General features: G+C 44.7%; 1 long non-coding RNA gene across 2 annotated transcripts in view; it reads right to left on the bottom strand.

Annotated features, from left to right (window-relative positions):
* Positions 1–8,650, bottom strand: part of LOC139182270 (uncharacterized) — a 45,849-nt gene extending 37,199 nt beyond the window's left edge. For both annotated transcript variants that reach the window (XR_011565920.1, XR_011565919.1), the window contains exon 1: positions 8,506–8,650. This is a non-coding gene — a long non-coding RNA (uncharacterized lncRNA). The remainder of the gene's footprint in view (positions 1–8,505) is intronic.
* Between the last annotated feature and the right edge of the window lie 8,148 nt (positions 8,651–16,798).

Raw genomic sequence — 16,798 nt, forward strand, 5'->3', positions numbered from 1 at the left:
ATAATAACTATTATAAAATGAAAAGAAAAGAAATATCCAACGTAAGTCAGAGTCTTTTTTCCTTCTGTAGGTAACCTGATCTTTTTATAAGAGTTTGTAAGATTTTTTTTCTCTTGATCCTTAAAATTTAGTGTCTTTTTGCCTTTGAAAAAAAAATCATGCCTAAGATTAGCTGAGCGCTTTACATCTAGAGGCTCCCTTTTCTTAAAATCCAGGAGGTTTTCATCTAAAATCTCTCTTTTCCATCTGATTATCTATACTCACACACATTTTTCACATATAGGCCAAAGGACTGGAATTTGTCTGGGTTTTTCAATGGCCAAGTAAGCCCACATTCAACTGGACAAAGCTGTATTTTTCTATTTGTGCTTAAGTATGACTTCTCTATTTTCCTTTTCTACACTCTGTAATTCCTATTATTAGCATGTTCAAGCTTCCCAGTCCTATCATTTGAGTCAGCCATCATTTTTCACTCATGATTTCAATTTCTTTGTATTTTTACTCTGCATCATGAGAATTTTTTAATTTAAGCATCAATCAGAATGTTAAATCAGTTCTCATCTGTGATCATAGTTCTTAATTAATTTGCCTTTTTTTTTTTCCCCGCTGTGCTGCACGGCTTGTGGAATCTTTTTTCCCAACTAGTGATTGAACCCGGGCCACCACAGTGAAAGCACTGAGTCTTAACCACTGGACCGCCAGGAGATTCCTGACAAGTTTTTTAATTTAGAAATTATGTCTTGCAGTGCGGGAAAATCTTTGTTGAAGTTTAGTTGTATCACCCTCAGAGTTCTTACTGTACCTTTGTTTCAATTTATCGCTCATGGGCTCTACCTCAAGAGGACCCTCTGTTGTGATCGCTCAGCTTTGTCTCTCTCCTCTAAGATACTGTCCCCTTTGAATGGACGACAATTCATGTGTGAGCTGGGGATTCCCATGTAGGTCTGACAATCCAGCAAAAGGTGAAAGGCATGCAAGTTTGTGTTCTGAAAAGCCAATAACAAACTGGCTGGTAATAATGACCACTCCTTTGCTTTCTGGCCTTCTCGGGTATAAGTTAAGACTACCAAAAACAAAAAAAAAAGACTACTGTTCATCTCTCAGCTGAACTTACAGGTACCACCCACCTTCCAAGATTGCCAGCAAGATCAGACTTCCCCCAAAGACCACACATAGCAGGAAATAGAGCAAATTAAAAGCTCGATCACTCTCACTTAAAAATTTAACATCATGAGCGAAAGGCTTCATTAAACAAAATTAGAATAAACAACATATACTGAAGAAAGATTTGTAATATATGTTAGAATATAGATACCATTAGCACATAAATAAAGCACCCAAGTCAACGGAAATAGCTCTATATCCCACTTTTTAGATGAGCGTTCCTTAATTCAACAAACAAGACATACAAATGACCAATAAAACATGGAAACATTCAGATTCACTAGTAAAGAAGTATAGACATAAGCAACAAGGTATCATTTTTCACCCATTAAACTGGCTCTTCTTTTCTTTGGGATAATAGCAATGTTGGCAAAGGTGGAGTGAGAAGGATGCTCTCATGTTGGCAGAAGTACATATATATTGATACATTTGGGGGGAAGCCATTTGGAAGCAATTTTATGTATAAGAAACCTTAAAGTATGCACACCCTTTGTAGTTAGTGTTGCTTTTGCTTGTCTGGCAACGGCACCTTAATTTTCTTTGAGGAAATACAGGCCTGGTAGGATTTTCAATCAGTCCCCTCTGCTCCCTTGCTCAAGAGGAAGGCACATAAGCCAAGCTAAGTCCACCAGATTCTTTCCTAGGAATCTGAATCTTGAGACGACGATGATGACTGCTAATAGTAGTAGTAACATCTACTGAATTCTCTGTTCTAGGCACTATATTGTGCGTTTTATAGCTTTGTAAACAACTCTATGAGTGAGGTACAATTACTATGTCTATTTTGCAGATGGGACTAATAATACTAATTATATTATTAGCATAATAATTAGTATAATACTACTACTGCTAATATTATTATTGCTAATAAGATTACTATTACTATGATATTACTACTACTATTAATATTATTAGTAGTTACTAATAATATTCACCAAGACCAATAATCACTGAAGATATCTTAAAGATACTGTATTCATTATCTACTGCTGCAAAACAAATTACACCAAAACTCACTGGCTTAAAATGACAACCATTAACCTTGAAGTTAACATAAGTCATGAATTCAAGTGGTCCTTAGCTGATGCTTCCTGCTCAGGGTCTCTCAGGATTGCAGTCAAAATGTCAACCAAAGCTACAGTCATATGAAAGCTTGACTGGAACTGAGGAATTACTCCCATGATGGCCCACTGACAAGGCTGTTGGCAGGAAGGACCCCACCACCCAGGGCCTCTCCACGGGGCTGCTAGATAGTCCTGCAGGCTTCCTCTAGATCAAGTGATAAATGAGAAATCAAGGGGAAAGGCACAGTGTTTTCTATGGCCTAGATTCAGAAGTCACAGGCCATTATTTCTGCCATATTTTACTCATTAGATGTAAATTGCTAAGTACAGCCGACATGATATAAGACAGGATTGGGCTCCACTTTTTGAAAGAAGGAGTATCAAAAAAAATTTGCATGCATCTTTTAAAACTGCCACAGATACCATCCATTAGTTCTGCAGCATAGATCAACAGATCTTCCCTGGGTCCCATTCACTCTATGGCTTGTTCAGTCTTTTGTTTCTTTGAATTACATTCCTTGAAAATATTCCCTCACTTTTGTCTTAGTTACTGAAGCCATTTCTGTTGCTTTCTACAATAGCCTTCTTTAAAATACAAAAAAAAAACTGGGATTTCTCCAACAGTCCAGTGGTTAAGACTTTGCCTTCCAATGCAGGGAGTGCAGATTTGATCCCTGATTGGGGATCTAAGATCCCACATGCCTCACAGCCAAAAAAAAAAAAAAAAAAAAAACAGAATATAAATAACAGAAGCAATATTGTAACAAATTCAATGATGACTTGAAAAAATGGTCCATATTTTTTAAAATCTTTAAAATAAAAAACAAACAACTCTCACCCAGTCTTCCTGGGTGAGAACTCCCACTGAAGTTCTACTTGTCTTAGCCTGGGTCCCCTACAAATCAGAATGTGAGGCAAAGTTTACCTGATCAGTCTTTCCTTGGAAGTATAATCCCAGGCAGCAAAAGTGAGGGAAAAAAGCAGGGGAGAAAAGAAAGCATATACAAGGCAGTATATTACAAAAGCAGCCACACTTTCCCCAGAAAGAACAGGCGACTGCTCGGTCACACGGAATACCTTACCAGCAGGTTGTGGAGAACACCACATCCTGAAACAGGAAGGAGGAGCCATTGATCTGCTGTCTCTCATTATTCGAGGTGTGTCCCATGGAACACTTATTGTCCCACGGAACATTACGAACTTATTGTGGTGGTCATTTCATAACACATAAAAATATTGAATACTATGTGGTACCCCTGAAACTAAAATAACCTTGTAAATGAATTATATTTCAAGTTTTTTCAAAAGACAATGGTTAGATGTGCTATCCCCAAAATGATTTACATAAGGTTAGCAAACCAAGATCCAGTCTCCAGTTAAAGCTGCAGTTGATCCTGAGGCTATTTGATAGCCATCATCATTCATTGGATTTCTTTCACTTTCAACTAGTACTTTGGTCTAGGTTGCTTGCCTAGAGGGGTGACCCAGAGCTTCATCCTTAGAGGGTGTTAGTCTGCAGTTGCTGTGCCTTTTTCAGGTCATGGATGCTGCAACTGACCATTAATGGTTATCACTGGGCATTGAATCACCGAGAAATGTCCCATGATTCTCCTGAGTTCCAGATATATTGCTTTCTGCCCTTATTGTGTAGTAGCAACCCCAAGTCCTAATGCTAATCAAGTCAATTACCACTGCTTCTTTGGTAACCTCTTTCTTTACTGCTGGTCCTCTGGCATGAGGAGCTAAAACTGCTAAGTGGGGACCACAACTTCAAATACAATGAAATTTTTACTGTGTCCCCTGGAGGAACTGTTTTCCTCCCCTGCTTTTTTTTCAGAAATGGCAAATACAGATTTTTCATAATCAGGTCACTAGGATTGATAATGAGAGAGCCAGTCCAACTTATACCCATGGACCTGCATATTTTAAGGATGCAGGTCCATGATGCATGTTAAGGATGCAGCAATATATTGATTCAGCACATATACCACATGTAAAGAACAGCACTATAACCCTATAAGGTATTTTCCCTAAGCTGGTGCCTTGGCTGAACTTTTACTCAGTTGTTTCACTGTTACATCAGACCAACTACTCCTAGGTCATGGGTTATATTTACCAATGAATCATGTGGTGATGAGTTTATTGCCTACTTTCCTTTGCTATAAAACAGGGCTCTTAACCTGAGGCAGTATGTAAGAGATGAGCATGCTGTGAGACATCAGATAATAGTACTGGTGAAGATTATGCAATCAGAGAATGCAAATCTATCAAATCATTCATTTTAGCAAAAAGAAATCGCTGCCTCCTCCAAGATATAAGATATCCAATGTGGTCAATCAGCCGTCAGGTAGGTGGCAGGTCTCTCTGGAGAGTGATGCCATATCAAGGGCTCTGCATCACTCTCCAAGGCTAGAAATACAAGCATTAAGTCAACCTTGTTGAGAAGAAGTCAATGTAGTTGAGCCCACACAAAACTTTCACCCATGCCACCATGGTCAACATCTTTGGGCTCACCTGGCAAATTCTAGGATGGCCAAGGAGAGAGGCAAGGGTGGAGGGGATGTGGCGGGAGTGGCGGTGATGGTGGTTTTTAAGTCTCTTCTGAAGTGGATGCTCTCTGGAAGACATTAATGTAAGACATAGAGGTCTGCATGCTTTATGCTCACCCCAGAAGTACATCCACATAACTCTTCCCCAAAACTTTTGGTCTTATTCCTTGTTAGCCATTGATTAATTGACTAAGTCATGGTTCATGGCCCAGAAATTAGCATGTGAAGCTATCTTGGGCTACACCTCTACAGGAAATCATAGCCAAGTGTGTCACTTTTAGCTCTATCCACTGAGAGCATTCGCCTTCACTCTTTTGTCTTTCAGGACCATCCCTGAAAGGTCTGTAAACAGGAGCAGTCCTTTCTAGCATGCACCAGCAAATTACACTGAACCATCAGTGAACCAGCTCAAATCTTTTCATCTGCCATCAGTTGGTCATAGGGACCCCTTCATGATGTCATAGAATAAGCTGCATTGGTGGGTGACGTGAGAGTCTGGGACACCTGTCTTTGTAATTTATTCATGACTCCTAAATGATTATTTTCATCAGACTTGCTGTGTCCACTCAGTCTTATGACTCAATGGACACGTAATGATCCAGTGAAATCAGTTCATGATACGCAGCTATAATCACACAGTCTCTTGATATCCTGTGATTAAACATTGTCTCTACCAAAGCCCAGTAGCAGGCCAGGAAATATTTTTCAAACTGAGAGTGTCTCTCCAGCATAGAAGTCATAGCCCTGCTTTAAAACCTAGAAATCTGCACAAGACTGTCCACTGGAATTTAGCAGTCTGCAGAGTGTCCTCACCATAGACATAGACACCATGGGCACTATCATATCTGCTGGTCAAATGGCTGACACACCAGAACGGCTGGCATCACAGCCTAGATCAGCTGCCAACCCTCTTTTCCATGATCCTTGTCAAACCAGTGGAGAAGGAAATGGCAACCCACTCGCATATTCTTGCCTGGAAAATCCCATGGACAGAGGAGCCTCGTGGGCCACAGTCCATAGGGTTGCAAAGAGTCAGGCATGACTGAGCTCAAGCACGAGTCGAAACTGGAAGTCTCCTGAGTCACCTGATAAAGGTCAAAGCAACATTCCCAAGTGTGATAAATGCTATTAATACCATCAAAATACAGCCAAGTGTTGTGCCCCTTTCTCAGCGGTGAGAGGTATGAGGAGCAACAATTTGTCCTTTCCCTTAGAAGGAATGTCTTCTCTAGGACAGGGGGTGGCCAAAACTGTCCAAAGGCCAAATACGATCCTCCTCCTATTTTTGTAAATGAAGTTCTACTTGGAACACAGCCACATCCATTTGTTTTCCTATTGTCTATGGCTGACTTCACACCATAGTGGCAAAAGTGAGTATGGTGATAGGTACCTTATGTCCTGCAAGGGTTAAAATATTTATTAACCATCCCCTTAAAGATAAAATTAGCCAACTCCTGCTCTAAGACAAGAGGGTCCCTAAAATACTTTACCAAGTAGCAGACCCCTGAAACTTCATGAAGTTTATCTCCCATCTAGAGGGTATCTAGAATTCTTGACATTTCCTGCTCATGGGTCTATGAGTAGAAGGCCACTAATACAGTGAACGGGGTGCTGTATTCCCCGGTTCTGGTGCTCAGTGGTAGAGAATTCACCTGCAAACGCAGGAGACTTAGGTTCGATCCCTGGGTCAGGAAGATCCCCTGGAGAAGGAAGTGGCAACCCACTCCAGTATTCCTGCCTGGGAAATCCCATGGACAGAGGAGCCTGGTGGGCTACATTCCATGGGGTCACAAAGGAGATGGACATGATTTAGAGACTCAACAACAACCACAGTAGCAACAATATAGTGAACATCATGATACTCTGCAAAATTCCTGCAGACTATTATACCAAGTCAGAGAAAAGCAGAGCCAATTACCTTGGCCCAGAGGCAAAAGAGTGAACCTGTGCCTCTGTCTTTGCCATGAGTGCATGTCTGTATTCAGTAGCAGCCACACCATTCTATGACTGGGAACTACATTTCCTGGAATCCCCTTTCCTATATGGTTCCAGATTAGAATTTGCCAAATAAGAGAATTCACACAAGATTTGGAAGGGATAGGCAAAGTAGAAACCATTATTCTCTAGTGATTGCAGCCAAACACATGACTAGAAAAGAGTGTCACAAAAGCTTCACATAAACTCTTGAGAACTGCCCCCTTTGCCACTGTAGACCAAGAGGACTGGAGCCTCCCCGAGGTTCCTGAGACTGGCAGCGGTTTCCAGGCAAGCTTTTGAGAACCATGCACTGCTTGAAGAAGAGATCTGGTGTGTAAGCTTCTCTGACCTTCAGCAACAGTTTCCTTGATTTCCACTCCCCCCGCGCGATGGGCTGTTTCCACAGTTGGGTAAGCCCCTAATTCTGTATTAAAGCCTTTATTCCCAGAATACATAGAATTGCTTCTATCTTCCTAACTAAACTCTGAAAGTCTTTAATGCTGCAAATAGTTCTGGAATTTGTTTTCCAATCTGTTTGGATGCAAAAGTAGTCGTGACCTCATTGATATTGGAAAAGGGGACACTACTGGTCCCTGGCACGCAGTTACTTAAATGATCACCTGTAAGGTATTCAGTTTTTTACATCAAGTATGATGTTAACTGTGGGGACGTTTTTGTAGCTGGCCCTTGTCTGATTAGGGAAGTCCCTGTCTATTTCTGGCTTTTTGAGTGATTTTATCATGAAAAGGTATAAGGTTTTGAAATGTGCTTTTTTTGTTTTCCTATTTCTATTTAGATGATTATGTACTATTTGTCCATTATTCTGCTAATGTTGTGTATTACATAAATTTCGGGGTATTAAACCCACTTTCCATCCCTGGGATAAACTTCACTTGGCCATGTTGTATAAGCCTTTTTAAATGTAGCCAAATACAACTTGGTACTATTCTGTTAAGGATTTTTTGCATTTATATTCATTGAGGATGTGGTCCTGAGGTTTTCTGTTTTTGTGATGTCTTCTGTGTGGCTCTGGTATAAGAGTAATACTGCCTCATAGAATGAGATGGAAAGTGTTCCATCCTCTCTTATTTTTTGAGAGATTTTGTGAAAAATTCGTAAATATTCTCCAATAAATGACAGAATTTACCAGTGGGAAAAAATATCACCCGTAATTGGCTACAGTCAATGGCCTGTAGAAGGCAAAGCTCTGGAAGACCGAGTAGCTATAGTAACAGGGTGTTACGGAATACTCCCTCCAAGGTGAAGCATGTGGTTGCGTCAGGCACCTTCAGTCACAAAGAAAGAAGCGCATCTCTGCATTTGGCAGGCAGCTGGACAGGCTGATCAGCCCACAAGGCTGCCACAGGGAGGCAGTGTGGCATCTCTCAAAGTTCTCAGGCTTCAAACAAGTCCAAGTGGATCCTGAGCCTATCTCCTCATATGTAAAACGATCATAAAAAACTTCTTCATGAGGTTATGGTGACTATACAAGGAACTAACGTGAGAAAGCCCTTTCAAGCACACATCCTTGGGTGTGGCCCCCACCACTTGGCAATCTGATGCCAGTCCAATGCCAAAACTTTCATCGACCCAGAATAAAAGCTGCCCCACAAGGATGGCAACAATTCTAATTTTTTCTAGTGTGTGTAGATACAGAAGTGCCTATGAAACACTAATGCAGAGTTTAAAGAAGAAGAATGCAACACCCTCCTAACTAGCACTCAAGTCAGAAACAGAATGTGGCCACTTACCTGCAAAATGACATCAGGTGAGAGGCAGATGCAGGCAGAAATCAACGAAGCTTCCACCCAGCGGCCTCAGTGGAACAGCCTCGCATTCAGTGAGACTGAGTGTGCACTGACTTTCCCGGAACCTCCAAACTCTGAAAGGACGAGTTGCGGTTGTTCCAAGTTCATCCCACCCCACTTCTGAGACAGGCAAGTTGCCAACTCTCCTCCTTGTCGGGACAAGTCACATTTAGAACACCAGAGGGCAGCCACTCCCCACGGATGGTGGTGCCCAGGAAAAAACAACAGCAGAACCAAGGGTGCAATGGGCCTCAGTATCCCAGAGCCCTTTCGGTCCTCCTCCTGCTCAGGCCTGTGCCACACATCAGAACGGTGCAGTGTAAAGACCCATAGTGTTGGTAACTGGGAGACCTGAGCTTGAATCCAATTTTGCCACTTCCTATCTTTGACCTTGAACAAGTGACCTTACCTCTCCAAGTCAATTTCCTCACCTAGAAAAACAGGGCACAAAAATAGAACCTGCTTCACAGGATTACTCTATGACAAGTGAGATGGGTGAGTCCAAATACTGTCCAAAACAGTCATTGTTCTTGGGCATCCTAACTGTTCATCTACCTACATTCTCACCAGAGTCTTGGCAGGCAGAGTGGATAAATGTGATTCTCATTTTTCAGATAAAGAAATTGAGACTTAAAGGAGCTATCTGACCTGCAGGATAATGATGGCCAGAGTCACTTGATTTTTCTCAGCCTCTCTTTCTACCATTTCACAGTGATGGCAGCTGGCCTGAAGAGTTCAGTTCAGTTCAGTCACTCAGCCGTGTCCGACTCTTTGCGATCCCACGGACTGCAGCACACCAGGCTTCCCTGTCCATCACCAACTCCCAGAGCTTACTCAAACTCATGTCCATCGAGTCGGTGATGCCATCCAACCATCTCATCCTCTGTCATCCCCTTCTCCTCCTGCCTTCAATCTTTCCCAGCATCAGGGTCTTTTCAAATGAGTTAGTTCTTCCCATCAGGCGGCCAAAATATTGGAGTTTCAGCATCAGTCCTTCCAATGAATAGTCAGGACTGATCTCCTTTAGGATGGACTGGTTGGATCTCCTTGCTGTCCAAGAGACTCTCAAGAGTCTTCTCCAATACCACAGTTCAAAAGCATCAATTCTTTGGCGCTCAGCTTTCTTTATAGTCCAACTCTTACATCCATACATGACTACTGGAAAAGCCATAGCTTTGTCTAGATGGACCTCTGTTGGCAAAGTAACGTCTCTGCTTTTTAATATGCTGCCTAGGTAGGTCATAGCTTTTCTTCCAAGGACCAAGCGTCTTTTAATTTCAAGGCTTCAGTCACCATCTGCAGGTATTTTGGAGCCCAAATAACGTCTGTCACTGATTCCATTGTTTCCCCATCTATTTGCCATGTGATGGCACCAGATGCCATGAATTTTTAGTTTTCTGACTGTTGAGTTTTAAGCCAATTTTTTCACTCTCCTCTTTCACTTTCATCAAGAAGCTTTTTAGTTCTTCTTTGTTTTCTGCCATAAAGGTGGTGTCATCTGCATATCTGAGGTTATTGATATTTCTCCCAACAATCTTGATTCCATCTTGTGCTTCATCCAGCCCGGCATTTCACATGATGTACTCTGCATTTAAGTTAAATAAGCAGGATGACAATATACAGCCTTGATGTACTCCTATCCAATTTGGAACCAGTCTGTTGTTCCATGTACAGTTCTAACTGTTGCTTCTTGAACTGCATACAGATTTCTCAAGAGACAGGTAAGGTGGTCTGTTATTCCCATCTCTTTAAGAATTTTCCAGTTTGTTGTGATCCACACAGCCAAAGCCTTTGGAGTAGTCAATAAAGCAAAAGTAGATGTTTTTCTGAAACTCTCTTGCTTTTTCTGTGATCCAATGGATGTTGGCAATTTGATCTCTGATTCCTCTGCCTTTTCTAAGTCCAGCTTGAACATCTGGAAATCCATGGTTCACATACTGTTGAAGCCTGGCTTAGAGGATTTTGAGCATTTCTTTGCTAGCATGTGAGATGAGTGCAATTATGCAGTAGTTTGAACATTCTTTGGCATTGCCTTTCTTTGGGATTGAATTGAAAACTGACCTTTTCCAGTCCTGTGGCCGCTGCTGAGTTTTCAAAATGTGCTGGCATATTGAGTGCAGCACTTTCACAGCATCATCTTTTAGGATTTGAAATAGCTCAACTGGAATCCCATCACCTCCACTAGCTTTATTCGTAGGGATGCTTCCTAAGGCCCACTTGACTTCACACTCCAGGATGTCTGGCTTTAGGTGAGTGATCACACCATTGTGGTTATCTGGGTCATGAAGATCTTTTTTGTACAGTTCTTCTGTGTATTCTTGCCACCTCTTCTTAATATCTTCTGCTTCTGTTAGGTCCATACCATTTCTGTCCTTTACTGAGCCCATCCTTGCATGAAATGTTCCCTTGGCATCTCTGATTTTCTTGAAGAGATCTCTAGTCTTTCCCATTCTGTTGTTTTCCTCTATTTCTTTGCATTGATTACTGAGGAAGGCTTTCTTATCTCTCCTTGCTATTCTTTGGAATTCTGCATTCAAATGGATATATCTTTCCTCTTCTCCTTTGCCTTTCTCCTTTGCCTTTAGCTTCTCTTCTTTTCTCAGGTATTTGTAAGGCCTCTTCAGACAACCATTTTGCCTTTTTGCATTTCTTTTTCTTGGGGATGCTCTTAATCACTGCCTCCTGTACAATGTCGTGAACCTCCATTCACAGTTCTTTAGGCACTTTGTCTATCAGATCTAATCCCTTGAGTCTGTTTGTCATTTCTACCCTGAAGAGACTTGCTCATAAAATCCGTTTGTGATTCTGGGATTCTGAGGTCCAGAGAGGGCAAATATATTATCCAAGACTACATGGTGAGCAGGGGGCCAATCTGGCCCGCAAAGAGCCAGTCCTGTGGGCTCCTGGTCTAGTGTCCAGCTGCAGCCCCAGACACTCTGATAAGACAGTCTCATTGTTCTGTCCTGATTGACTGTCAGAGGATCCCATCCTTCTCCTGACTTCCTGACCAGTCTATGAGCTAGAAGAGAAAAGAAGTCTTTGGACTGTATGTTACTGTGGAAAATCATCCATGACATGTTGCCAAATGAAACAATCCAGTTCAGTTCAGTTTCAGTTCCTCAGCCGTGTCCAACTCTTTGTGACCCCATGGATAGCAGGACACCAGGCTTCCCTGTTCATCACCAACTCCCAGAGTTTACTTAAATTCAAGCCCATTAAGTCGGGGATGCCATCCAACCATCTCATCTTCTGTCATCCCCTTCTCCTCCCACGTTCAATCTTTCCCAGTGCCAGGGTCTTTTCAAATGTGTCAGTTCTTTCCATCAGGTGGCCAAAGTATTGGAGTTTCAGTTTCAACATCAGTCCTTCCAATGAATATTCAGGACTGATCTCCTTTATGATGGACTGGTTGGATATCCCGGCTGTCCAAGGGAGTCTCAAGGGTCTTCTCCAACACCACAGTTCAAAAGCATCAATTCTTCAGTGTTCAGGTTTCTTTATAGTCCAACTCTCACATCCACACATGACTACTGGAAAAACTATGGGCTTGACTAGATGGACTTTTGTTGGCAAAGTAACATCTCTGGTTTTTAATATGCTGTCTAGGTTGGTCATAACTTTTCTTCCAAGGAGCAAGCGTCTTTTAATATCAAGGCTACAGTCACCATCTGCAGTGATTTTGGAGCCCAAATAAATAAAGTCTGTCACTATTTCCATTGTTTCCCCATCTATTTGCCATGAAGCGAAGTGATGGCACCAGATGCCATGATCTTAGTTTTCTGAATGTTGAATTTTAAGTCAACTTTTTCACTCTCCTCTTTCACTTTCATCAAGAGGCTCTTTAGTTCTTCTTCACTTTCTGCCATAAGTGTGGTGTCATCTGCACTCAATGAAACTATGAACCATGTCGTGGTGGAGAGTTCTGACAAGGTGTGATCCACTGGAGAAGGAAATGGCAAACCACTTCAGTATTCTTGCCTTGAGAACCCCATGAACAGTATGAAAAGGCAAAAAAAATGAAACAAGTGATCTACAAAACAGTAAGTACCTGACCCCTGTGTCTATTTTTGTGTATCAACAGAGGGGAAAAGTGGACAGTCATAACATGCTGTGCTGTGCTTAGTCGTGTCAGACTCTTGTGACCCCCATGGAGTCCGCCAGGCTCCTTGGTCCATGGGGATTCTCCAGGGAAAAATACTGGAGTGGGTTGCCATGTCCTCCTCCAGGGAATCTTCCCAATCCAGGAATTGAACCCAGGCCTCCTGCACTGCAGGTGGATTCTTTACCATCTGAGCCACCAGGGAAGTCCAAGAAGACTGGAGTGGGTACCCTATTCCTTCTCCAGGGATCTTCCTGACTCAGGAATCGAACTGGGGTCTCCTGCATTACAGGCGGATTCTTTACCCACTGAGCTACCAGGGAAGCCCAGATGGTGATAATACGCAATGGTAAATATGCTTATCTCTAGGTGGTAGAATTACAGGTAAGCTTTATATTTTCCCCTTGTATCTTTGTGCATGTGTTTCTAGGTTTATCCAATAAGCATATTTTATTTTTGTGTGTGTGTTGTTGTTGTTTAGTTGGTAAATTGTGTCCACTTCTTTTGCGACCCCATGGACTGCAGCCCACTGGGCTTCTCTGTTCATGGGATTTCCCTGGCAAGGATCCTGGGGTGGGTTGCCATTTCCTGCTCCATGGATGTGTGTATTATACTATTTCAATTGTCCATTTTAAAAAATTGCTATGTGAAGAGTCAGGAAGCTTGGGCTATCTTCCACATTAATTTACTGTGGCTTTGTACAAGTCTCTTAAGCCCTGGGAGCCTCAGTTCCTCCAACTGAAACATAGGGAGGCCCCCCTGCCCCTTTCACACAGAGGCCCAGGGCCTTCCTGGTCTGGTTGCCTGGTCACATGGCTCCCTCTTCTCCTCAAACAAGCTTCGAAGCAGGATGACACCTGCCTCCGTCTCCATCTCCCTCACTCTATTCATTAATCCCTCATCTCCCTGTAGCTTGGGTTTTGCCCCCTATTCTCCAGCCCACATTCTCCATTCTGGTGATGGTGGCCTCCTCACTGCCAAAACCAATGGCCTCCAAGCCTCAATCTGCCCGCTCCCCACCCCCCCCCCCGACCGCCCCACCCCCCCTCTCTCTCTCCCTAAACCCCTGCCAGGTCCCCCAGCATGGGGCTCTCTTGATCCGCCCTCCTCCTCGGAGCACGGTCGTCCCTCGCCCTCTCGGCCTAAAGCTTGCCTCAGTTTCCTCATCCCTCCCGTTGCTGCTTCTCCCAGGGGTCCGCTGCGATCCGAGGCCCCCCTCTCTATCTTTGGCCTCCCTGGGATGACCTCGCCCACACCATGGGCCTATCAAGTGGCCTCCATACCATCTCCAGCCCAAACCTGGCCCCTGAGCTCTAGGTCTGATAGCAAATCCCCATGGGGCCCACCTCACCCTCCACACAGCTGGGCCCCTTCTTCCTTCCATCCCCACCCACATCCCATGAACCTCCTCCATCGTCCACTCTGAAAATAGCTTCCCAGGTGCTGGCCACTCAGTTAGAACCACAAATGCACAGCCTGGACTCTGCCTCTCCTCCTTCCTGGCCACACAGAGTTGTCCCCAGGTCTTGGTCAACTCACCTCTTAAGGACTTCTCCAACCTACCCTCTTCCCAAGCCCTGATGAAGGCCCCACCACCCACTCCCACAACAGTGAAGCCATCCTCGACAGCTCGCTCACACCCACAGCTCTCCATGTGAGCATTCTGCACACTTTCCTGCAACAGCCCAGACCCTCTGAGCATTCCACCTGGGTCCCTCACTCATTCAGAAGACATCACCATGGACCTCCATACCTCTCATCCGCAGGACACCCCTGGACGTCCCACTGGTCTCCAAGCCTTCACTCTCTTTCCCTCCAGCCTGGCCCCAAATGCAGGTTATATCATCAGTATCATTATAGCTATTACTGAGTGTTTAGTGTGTGTCAGACACTGAGGGCTTTACCGGTACTCTCATTTATTCATGTATTCCTCACAACAACTGCCTAAGGAAAATACCTACTGTTGTTCTCTCCATTTCAAAGATGAGGAAAGTCAGGTATATAGAGTTGAAGTAACGCACTCAAGGTGGTATAGTTAACTATACACCTTACTAAAGTCTTAGAACTGGGATTTGGATACAGTTTGATCTGACTGCAGAGCACCTGCCTTTAACCACTATGCTACACTGCTAATTGACCTCTTCTGCCAGAAACACCTAGAGGATAAAGTTCGAATGCCTTTGGGGACCCTCAGACACACCTTTTCCAGTCCTGTCACCTACCGTGCCCAACTGGTGCTTCCTAGCTTTCCATCCTGACTGCCCTCCTTACCTGTCCACTTCCACATTTCAACTCGTGTCTTTCTGCCACTGAGTGTTGGTCTGGCTTGACCCCGTCTCCAAACGTCAAAGCCCTCCCATCCTTCAAGGCCATCTCCAAAGCTTCTCCCTCCATGCTAAGCAGGTCATGTTGAAAAGCAGGTATGATGGGGGACTGGCCATCAACTGAGAGACAGGGGACCTGAAAGCCTGATCCTTGCCATTCCAGAAGGTAAGGCGGGGCGGCGGGGGTGGGAGAGGGGGCGGGGGGAGTGGAGTGAGCTGGAGACCTCAAACCATGCCTCACTTTTTTCATGAATAAGATTGTGGGGGCCGGTGGGCCGGGGGTGGGGGGGGCTTCCCTGGTGGCTCAGTGGTAAAGTATCTGCCTGCCAATGCAGCAGACATGGGTTTGACCCCTGGTCCTGGAGGGGCCCACATGCCTTCCAGCAACTATGCTATTGAGCCCATACTCTAGAGCCTGGGAGCTACAACTCCTGAGACCAAGTGCCACAACTATGGAAGCCTTCTTGCCTAGAGCCTGTGCTCTGCAACAAAAGAAGCCACCAGAATATTCTTATTCAGCACATTCAGAATATTCTCATGCAGCACAACTAAAGAGTAGCTCCCACTAGGTGCAACTAGAGAAAAGCCCTTGCAGCAACTGAGACCAGCACAGTCAAAAACAAATAAATAAAAGATTGCGGGGATAAGATAAGACTATCCTTGGGAGCCCACCTTGCTCTAACAGTCTGAGGCCCTATGTGTTCACGGTCCCTGGAATGGTGGTGAAGTTACCCTCTTTAAATCCCTCTAACACTCACACAATGGAGAGAATGTCAGAGCTGGGAAGGGCTTCAGAGAAAAATAATCCCACCCCTGCTCCCTCCCCCCTCCCCCACTCCAAGGGATGCTTAGGCCCAGAGAAGGGCAGAGGCCTGGCTAGCCATCTGGGGAGTGGTGGAAGGGAGGCAGCGCTCCCTGCTTAACGCAGGACCCATCTCAGCAGGTCCCCAGCCCTGCAGAGAAAGGAGGGGAGGAGCCTGGAAGGGCAAAAGCAGCTGAACCTGGCTCTGGGCCGGCTTGGCCTGCCCATCCCCAGGAGGCCTCAGTAGTTTTCCATCCCCGGCAGGCCTGTAGCCCAGGACATGTGCTCCCCTCTCCCCTTACCCCCCACATTCCTCCGCACACTCAGACAGCAAAGTGGCATTCAGGGCCTGATGGGGAGGGCCAGGAGGGAGGCCCACACACAAAGACTCACAGAAACCAGTAAAGCCACAAACATGTAGATCCAGAAAGATAACACACATCCAGATGAGACAAAAGGATCCAGACACAAACAACACACGCCGAAACAATATGCCCACCCGCCAGACACGTAGACCCGTTCTCAGAGGCACACACAGAGATATGCATCCCTGCGCAGGCACACACAGGCACGTTCACACCCGGAGATTCATGTGCACACTAGGCAGACACCCACCCCCCGGCTGAGCCATGCTCCCTCCTCCCCCTGAGCCCCTACGATGCTTGTCTAGATCAAATATCAGTTAGGGAAAGGGAGAAAAGTCCTGAGCTGCCCCAGTCCTGGGAGACAACAAGGGCTAAACAGAACCCAGAGCCCAGCCAGGCTCCCTCGGCCCAGAGAAGGCGCCAGGTTTTAAAATTCCAGAGAATTCACCAGACAATCCCCACCCTGTTCCCAGAGGCCAGGGTGAGGTTGGTTCTAGAGCATCACCCCTCCATGACCCTTTCTCCAGCCTCTCAGACTCCATCTGTGTCCCCAGCTGTTAAGGGCAGAGCAGAGGGGGCTCCCAGCAGCCATTCTCCTGTTTCATTTCCCTCCGAGCTCCTCTCCACCCCCACGCCTGTCTCCCTC

The sequence above is a fragment of the Bos indicus genome, chromosome 3 (assembly GCF_029378745.1).
Source record: "Bos indicus isolate NIAB-ARS_2022 breed Sahiwal x Tharparkar chromosome 3, NIAB-ARS_B.indTharparkar_mat_pri_1.0, whole genome shotgun sequence".
NCBI lineage: Eukaryota > Metazoa > Chordata > Mammalia > Artiodactyla > Bovidae > Bos > Bos indicus.